Below are 8,453 nucleotides of genomic sequence, written 5' to 3'. Positions count from 1 at the left end.
GTGGAGCAAAAGCTGGTCTCTGTACCTTTTTCATTCTAACAAGTCATATGGAATGGAAGTAATTGAGATTTGAAGAAAGTATTTGTCATGTTAACACAATTAACATTGATCAAAAATAGAGAATGTCCAAACGTACTTATTGGTTGTATTCATGCAAGTCATATTGAGTTGAAGCTATTGAAGTTTTATTAAGGAAATTTTCTTTACATAAAATAAAATGAAAATATTTAAAGTAAAAAATTGCATGGAATTGCTGTTAATTGGAGGGAAGAGATCTGTGAACTAATATCAGTTTGTTGTATTGAAGCTATTGAAGTTTTAGGGAAGTATTTTTAATGTAAACTCAATTCAAATTAATTTTTAAAATACCAAATACAAAAAAGTAATATGTGGGGTGAGGTTCCTGAACCAAAAACAGCTGGTTGTATACATATCCTATAGGACACCATATTTGGTGAGAGAGCAACGCCGGCGGTCTTCACTTGAATGTCAAATAAGCACAAACAAACAAAGCTAACTAGATAGACAGTGAGCTGGGCTTTACGGGAGTATTCGGAAACCCTGTATCTGTCATAAAATGTAGCTAGTAACCTTGTACGACAGCATGCCTTTTCCTTTTGGACAAAAATTATAAGAATATTCAGAATTATGAAGTTATGAAAACTGGTTGTTTTGCAAATGTTGAAGTTATAATATGGCTACTAATACTGGAAGAGCTAAATAAAAGTCCAAGTATCAGAAAAATGTAATATGAATGCAAATGTCTCCTTCACGATTTGCCCAAATGTACCTGGGTGACTTCACACTAAATGTCATGTAGTTCGCTCATACTTCAAGTTATCCGTCTTTGCACATACACTGCTGCCATCTTGTGGACACCAACAGAATTACAACCAAAGTGATGGCTGGAACTGGGACCTTTCTGTTGCGTTTCAGAGATGGTGGTAGAAAAAAAACCTAACGTTTTTTTCTTTGTATTTTCTTCTACCAGATCTATTGTGTTATATTCTCCTACATTCAATTCACATTTCCACAAACTTCAAAGTGTTTCCTTTCAAATGGTGCAAAGAATATATAATAATATACTTGCTTCAGGGCCTGTGCTACAGGCAGTTAGATTTGGGTATGTAAAATCGCTAAAGAAAGAAACTACAAAAGTAATTGTAGTTGATTGGAGGGATGAGGTCTGTGAACCAGTAGCTAGTTGGTTGTATTTATGAAAGTCTTATGGTGTGGAAGATATTGACATTTTTTGGAAGTACTGACTTATTTCACATTTTGTAGATAAAGTCAAACAGAGTTAAACTAATTGCGCTCGAGAGAAGAGGTGTCTTTACAATGTCAAATTGGTTTGAGATCTCTATGTCATGTAGTTGAGAAGGTATTGACATTTTTAATTTACAAGCAACAGTAGGCGTTGCAGTTTTAAGACGGTCCCTTAACCCTCTGAGCAGAAGATGGCACATTGTTAGCTACATTTCACCTCCAAAAAGTAAATATGACACCGGATTGGAAAAACAAGGGGTGTAACTTATTCACTATCATCAACCGATTTAGAATATTACAGTGATATCATCCTTGCATGTTCCGTTGAAGAGGTATTGAAGAGCAAAGTCTGAAACTTTCATATAAAACAAACTTCACCGCTGTAAAACACTGTATGATTGAATCATCCCATTTTGATTCACCAATAAAAACGGTGAGCTCATCTTTTAATAGTAATGTATTCATCATAGAATTATTTTAGTATTGTGAGTGGTGAGCCGTCATTTAGGGCAGGTGGGGCAGAGCCACACCCGTTTTGAGCTCAACATGTTTAGTGTTAAAGTTGCGTCTATTCGTTTCTGGTATCAGAACAAAATAGTCAGCACACAGTAACTTCTGATTTATTTGTACTTTAATTAATGCAAACACGTGTGTGGTAAATAGGTGGTTCGTATATACGGTCTCGCTGTTTTACCTCGCAGGGCAAACAGAGAAGAGAACGACACATCCTATTGTTCTCGCTTTTATACGCTTTTTGACAGAGATAGTTCCCGCTCAATGCTGGCCTGTCAGAGGGAGGAGGAGCGTGGTTGCTCCTCCTAACGTCGGCGCGCAGGCTGGTCCCAGCGTCGTGACGCACTTCCTGTCGCCGGGTGTCGTTCTTCCTGTCTTCAGGCGTTGATTTATCCGCAGTTCATATACTTAATATTGTAGCATAGCTTCCCCGGTATATTATAAAGGTTATGCATACAAATAGCCAGTTCAACCCTAACAATAGAAGAAGAAAAAAAACATTTTGCAATTATGTTGCTTGTTTTGCATGTTATTTTGGCATTAATAAGTGTCACATTTAAGTTTGCAAACAATGTAAAAAAATATATGTATATATAATAAAGCCGCATTTGTACATGGTCTCTTTTCTTGCGTAAGGCAGCTCCAAAATGCAGGTGTTTAAAACTAGCTCAGTGCTCTCTGTGTTGTGGTGGTACAGCCTGCAGAAAATACAGAGCTTAGGGGTTGGTAATGTTCTCTAGTTGTGCCGTGATTGGCTCAGTGTTCTGTCACTCAAGGGGACACTACATCACTGCAAAACATAAATTCAAGCCCCTTTGGTCCTGCCATAGAGTTACATTAGAAGTGCCCATCCAAGAATGCTCAAGGTAATTGGCCACAGATAAAATTAGTCAAAAATCAGGTTATATTTACCGTAGCTTTGATTGGACTGATCATGTCAACATCATATTTTCTAAATCTTAGCTACTAAAGCTAGCAGTCATCATCATGAATCCAGTCAACAATCTACTGGCAAATCCTTTTCAATCCTTGTCATATGAAGAGAAACTATAGATTAAAAGTATCGGTTGTCATCGGCCATTGGACATAAACATTACACAACAAGTTGGAAATCGCTAATTCAGCAATGAGTGGTTTGAAAGGAATCAGTGGCTAACTGCAAGCTTAGCAAAGCAATCACTTGCCTGCTATTCAGCATGACTCCTGCCACGTTCAAAACAACTGGAAACTCAGAACTGGGAAATCTTAGACTTCAGTGAGTTCAAGACAACTTTGAACTCCGACTGGGAAAATACGTTTTGAACGGTCATCCAATTCTGAATTCAAAGTCGGGAACTCAGGCCTCTTTCTTGAGCTCCAACCTGAAGATCACTGATGTCATGATTCAACCTGTTTTTTTTCAAGTTCACACTGAGCACATGTGACAGACGTGAGAGTCTGGAGATGCCGTGGAGAACATTCTGCTGCCTGCAACATCCTCCAGCATGACCGGTTTGGCGGTGTGTCAGTCATGGTGTGGGGTGGCATTTCTTTGGGGGGCCGCACAGCCCTCCATGTGCTCGCCAGAGGTAGCCTGACTGCCATTAGGCACCGAGATGAGATCCTCAGACCCCTTGTGAGACCATATGCTGGTGCGGTTGGCCCTGGGTTCCTCCTAATGCAAGACAATGCTAGACCTCATGTGGCTGGAGTGTGTCAGCAGTTCCTGCAAGAGGAAGGCATTGATGCTATGGACTGGCCCCCCCGTTCCCCAGACCTGAATCCAATTGAGCACATCTGGGACATCATGTCTCGCTCCATCCACCAACGCCACGTTGCACCACAGACTGTCCAGGAGTTGGCGGATGCTTTAGTCCAGGTCTGGGAGGAGATCCCTCAGGAGACCATCCGCCACCTCATCAGGAGCATGCCCAGGCGTTGTCGGGAGGTCATACAGGCACGTGGAGGCCACACACACTACTGAGCCTCATTTTGACTTGTTTTAAGGACATTACTTCAACGTTGGATCAGCCTGTAGTGTGGTTTTCCACTTTAATTTTGAGTGTGACTCCAAATCCAGACCTCCATGGGTTGATAAATTGGATTTCCATTGATTATTTGTGTGTGATTTTGTTGTCAGCACATTCAACTATGTAAAGAAAAAAGTATTTAATAAGATTATTTCATTCATTCTGATCTAGGATGTGTTATTTTAGTGTTCCCTTTATTTTTTTGAGCAGTGTACATACACATGTACTGTAGTTATTTCCATGCATGAGATTCCCACATTGTAGCCTGTACATTAAATATATATTCACTGATCATGTACTCTTCCTTGGCAAATAAAAGGTGCGGTTCAGGTATGATCTCTGAGACCTTCTTTTTCAGTCATATCAAACTCCATTATTTGAATGATGCTGTGTTTGCAGGAATGTATTACAATTATACACTTCAACAGTGTTTACCACTCCTGGGACATTTTTTTATTTTTTATTTCACCTTTATTTAACCAGGTAGGCAAGTTGAGAACAAGTTCTCATTTACAATTGCGACCTGGCCAAGATAAAGCAAAGCAGTTCGACAACATACAAAAACACAGAGTTACACATGGAGTAAAACAACATACAATCAATGATGCAGTAGGAAAAAAAAAAAAAAAAAAAAGAAGATTTAATACAATGTTAGCAAATGATGTGAGATAAGGGAGGTAAAGGCAAAGTAAATAAAGTATAGCATGAAAAACACTGGAATGGTAGATTTGTAGTTTGAAGAAAGTTCAGAGATAAAATATAAATAATATGGTGCAAAGGAGCAAAATAAATAAATAAAATAAATACAGTAGGGGAAGAGGTAGTAGTTTGGGCTAAATTATAGATGGGCTATGTACAGGTGCAGTGATCTGTGAGCTGCTCTGACAGCTGGTGCTTAAAGCTAGTGAGGGAGATAAGTGTTTCCAGTTTCAGAGATTTTTGTAGTACGTTCCAGTCATTGGCAGCAGAGAACTGGAAGGAGAGACGACCAAAGGAGGAGTTGGCTTTAGGGGTGACCAGAGAGATATACCTGCTGGAGCGCGTGCTACAGGTGGGTGCTGCTATGGTGACCAGTGAGCGGAGATAAGGGGGGACTTTACCTAGCAGGGTCTTGTAGATGACCTGGAGCCAATGTGTTTGGCGATGATTATGAAGCGAAGGCCAGCCAACGAGAGCGTACAGGTCGCAGTGGTGGGTAGTATATGGGGCTTTGGTGACAAAACGGATGGCACTGTGATAGACTGCATCCAGCTTGTTGAGTAGGGTATTGGAAGCTATTTTGTAAATGACATCGCTGAAGTCGAGGATTGGTAGGATGGTCAGTTTTACGAGGGTATGTTTGGCAGCATGAGTGAAGGATGCTTTGTTGCGAAATAGGAAGCCAATTCGAGATTTCACTTTGGATTGGAGATGATTGATGTGAGTCTGGAAGGAGAGTTTACAGTCTAACCAGACACCTAGGTATTTGTAGTTGTCCACAAATTCTAAGTTAGAACCGTCCAGAGAAGTGATGCTGGACAGGCGGGCAGGTGCAGGCAGCGATCGGTTGAAGAGCATGCATTTAGTTTTACTTGTGTTTAGGAGCAGTTGGAGACCACGGAAGGAGAGTTGAATGGCATTGAAGCTCGTCTGGAGGGTTGTTAACACAGTGTCCAAAGAAGGGCCAGAAGTGTACAGAATGGTGTCGTCTGCGTAGAGGTGGATCAGAGATTCACCAGCAGCAAGAGCGACATCATTTATGTATACAGAGAAAAGAGTTGGCCCAAGAATTGAACCCTGTGGTACCCCCATAGAGACTGCCAGAGGTCCAGACAGTAGGCCCTCCGATTTGACACACTGAACTCTGTCAGAGAAGTAGTTGGTGAACCAGGCGACGCAATCGTTTGAGAAACCAAGGCTACTGAGTCTGCCGATGAGGATGTGGTGATTAACAGAGTCAAAAGCTTTGGCCAGGTCAATGAATACGGCAGCACAGTATTGTTTCTTATCGATGGCGGTTACGATGTCGTTTAGGACCTTGAGCGTGGCTGAGGTGCACCCATGACCAGCTCTGAAACCAGATTGCATAGCGGAGAGGGTGCGGTGGGATTTGAAATGGTCGGTAATCTGTTTGTTAACTTGGCTTTCGAAGACCTTAGAAAGGCAGGGTAGGATGGATATAGGTCTGTAGCAATTTGGGTCAAGAGTGTCACCTCCTTTGAAGAGGGGGATGACAGCAGCTGCTTTCCAATCTATGGGAATCTCAGACGACACGAAAGAGAGGTTGAACAGGCTAGGGGTTGCAATAATTTCGGCAGATAATTTTAGAAAGAAAGGGTCCAGATTGTCAAGCCCAGCTGATTTGTAGGGGTCCAGATTTTGCAGCTCTTTCAGAACATCAGCTGAATGGATTTGGGAGAAGGAGAAATGGGGGAGGCTTGGGCGAGTAGCTGTGGGGGGTGCAGTGCTGTTGAATGCAGTACATTTTTTACATTTTACATTTTAGTCATTTAGCAGACGCTCTTATCCAGAGCGACTTACAGTAGTGAATGCATACATTTCATACAATTTCATACATTTTTTTTTTTTTCTGTGCTGGCCCCCCGTGGGAATCGAACCCACAACCCTGGCGTTGCAAACACCATGCTCTACCAACTGAGCTACAGGGAAGGCAGTAGGGGTAGTTCGGTTGGAAAGCATGGCCAGCCGTAGAAAAATGCTTGTTGAAATTCTCAATTATAGTGGGCTTATCGGTGGTGACAGAGTTTCCTATCCTCAGTGCAGTGGGCAGTTGGGAGGAGGTGTTCTTATTCTCCATGGACTTTACAATGTCCCAGAACTTTTTAGAGTTGGAGTTGCACGAAGCGAATTTCTGTTTGAAAAAGCTAGCCTTGGAGTTTCTAACTGCCTGTGTGTATTGGTTTCTAACTTCCCTAAAAAGTTGCATATCGCGGGGGCAGTTCGATGCTAATGCAGAACGCCACAGGATATTTTTGTGTTGGTTAAGGGCAGTCAGGTCTGGGGAGAACCAAGGGCTATATCTGTTCCTGGTTCTAAATTTCTTGAAAGGGGCATGCTTATTTAAGATGGAGAGGAAGGCATTTAAAAAAAATAACCAGGCATCCTCTACTGACGGGATGAGGTCAACATCCTTCCAGGATACCAGGGCCAGGTCGATTAGAAAGGCTTGCTCGTTGAAATGTTTCAGGGAGCGTTTGACAGTGATGAGTGGAGGTCGTTTGACCGCTGACCCATTACGGGTGCAGGCAATGAGGCAGTGATCGCTGAGATCTTGGTTGAAAACAGCAGAGGTGTATTTAGAGGGCATGTTGGTTAGGATGATATCTATGAGGGTGCCAGTGTTTGCGGCTTTGGGGTTGTACCTGGTGGGTTCATTAATAATTTGTGTGAGATTGAGGGCATCAAGGTTGGATTGTAGGATGGCTGGGGTGTTAAGCATGTCCCAGTTTAGGTCACCTAGTAGCACGAGCTCTGAAGATAGATGGGGGGCAATCAGTTCACATATGGTGTCCAGAGCACAACTAGGGGCCGAGGGGGGTCTATAGCAGGCGGCAACGGTGAGAGACTTGTTTTTGGAGAGGTGGATTTTTAAAAGTAGAAGTTCAAATTGTTTGGGTACAGACCTGGATAGCAGGACAGAACTCTGCAGGCTATCTCTGCAGTAGATTGCAACACCGCCCCCTTTGGTCGTTCTATCTTGTCTGAAAACGTTGTAGTTAGGGATGAAGATTTCAGAGTTTTTGGTGGACTTCCTAAGCCAAGATTCAGACACAGCTAGGACATCCGGGTTGGCAGAGTGTGCTAAAGCAGTGAATAAAACAAACTTAGGGAGGAGGCTTCTAATGTTAACATGCATGAAACCAAGGTTATTACGGTTACAGAAGTCATCAAAAGAGAGCGCCTGGGGAGTAGGAGTGGAGCCAGGCACTGCAGGGCCTGGATTCACCTCTACATCCCCAGAGGAGCAGAGAAGAATAAGTATGAGGGTACGGCTAAAAGCTATAAGAATTGGTCGTCTGTGACGTCCAGAATAGAGAGAAAAAGGAGCAGGTTTCTGGGGGCGATAAAATAGCTTCAAGGTATAATGTACAGACAAAGGTATGGTGGGATGTGAGTACAGAGGAGGTAAACCTAGGCATTTAGTGATTATGAGAGAGATATTGTCTCTAGAAACATCATTGAAACCAGAAGATGTCATAGCATGTGTGGGTGGAGGAACTGAGAGGTTGGATAAGGTATAATGAGCAGGGCTAGAGGCTCTACAGTGAAATAAGCCAATAAACACTAACCAGAACAGCAATGGAGAAGGCATATTGACATTAAGGAGAGGCATGCTTAGCCGAGTGATCAAAGGGTCCAGTGAGATTCAGACAGCTAGCCGGGCCATAGGTAGCAAGCTGGTGGAAGATGGGAGGGAGGTCTGTTTTTAGCAACCTCGTGCGTTTCCGTCTGTGGGTTAGTGGGGTTCCGTGTGGAAGGGGGGACCAGTCCAAGTTGGCAAAATAGTTAGTTATAGTGGCCCAAGAAAAGTGTCCGATAGACCTATTCAGATCGCAGCCGAAAAGACAGCTAACGATTAGCGGGCCGCAGATGGGCGATCAGGTTACGTCGCGACGGAGGGGCCAGTTGGATAACTCCCTCGGGCAGATAACGTCGGTGGTCCAG

The sequence above is a fragment of the Salmo salar genome, chromosome 24 (genome assembly GCF_965601325.2).
Source record: "Salmo salar chromosome 24, fSalSal1, whole genome shotgun sequence".
In the NCBI taxonomy this organism is placed as follows: Eukaryota; Metazoa; Chordata; class Actinopteri; order Salmoniformes; family Salmonidae; genus Salmo; species Salmo salar.
Note: the sequence above shows the minus strand (reverse complement) of the source record.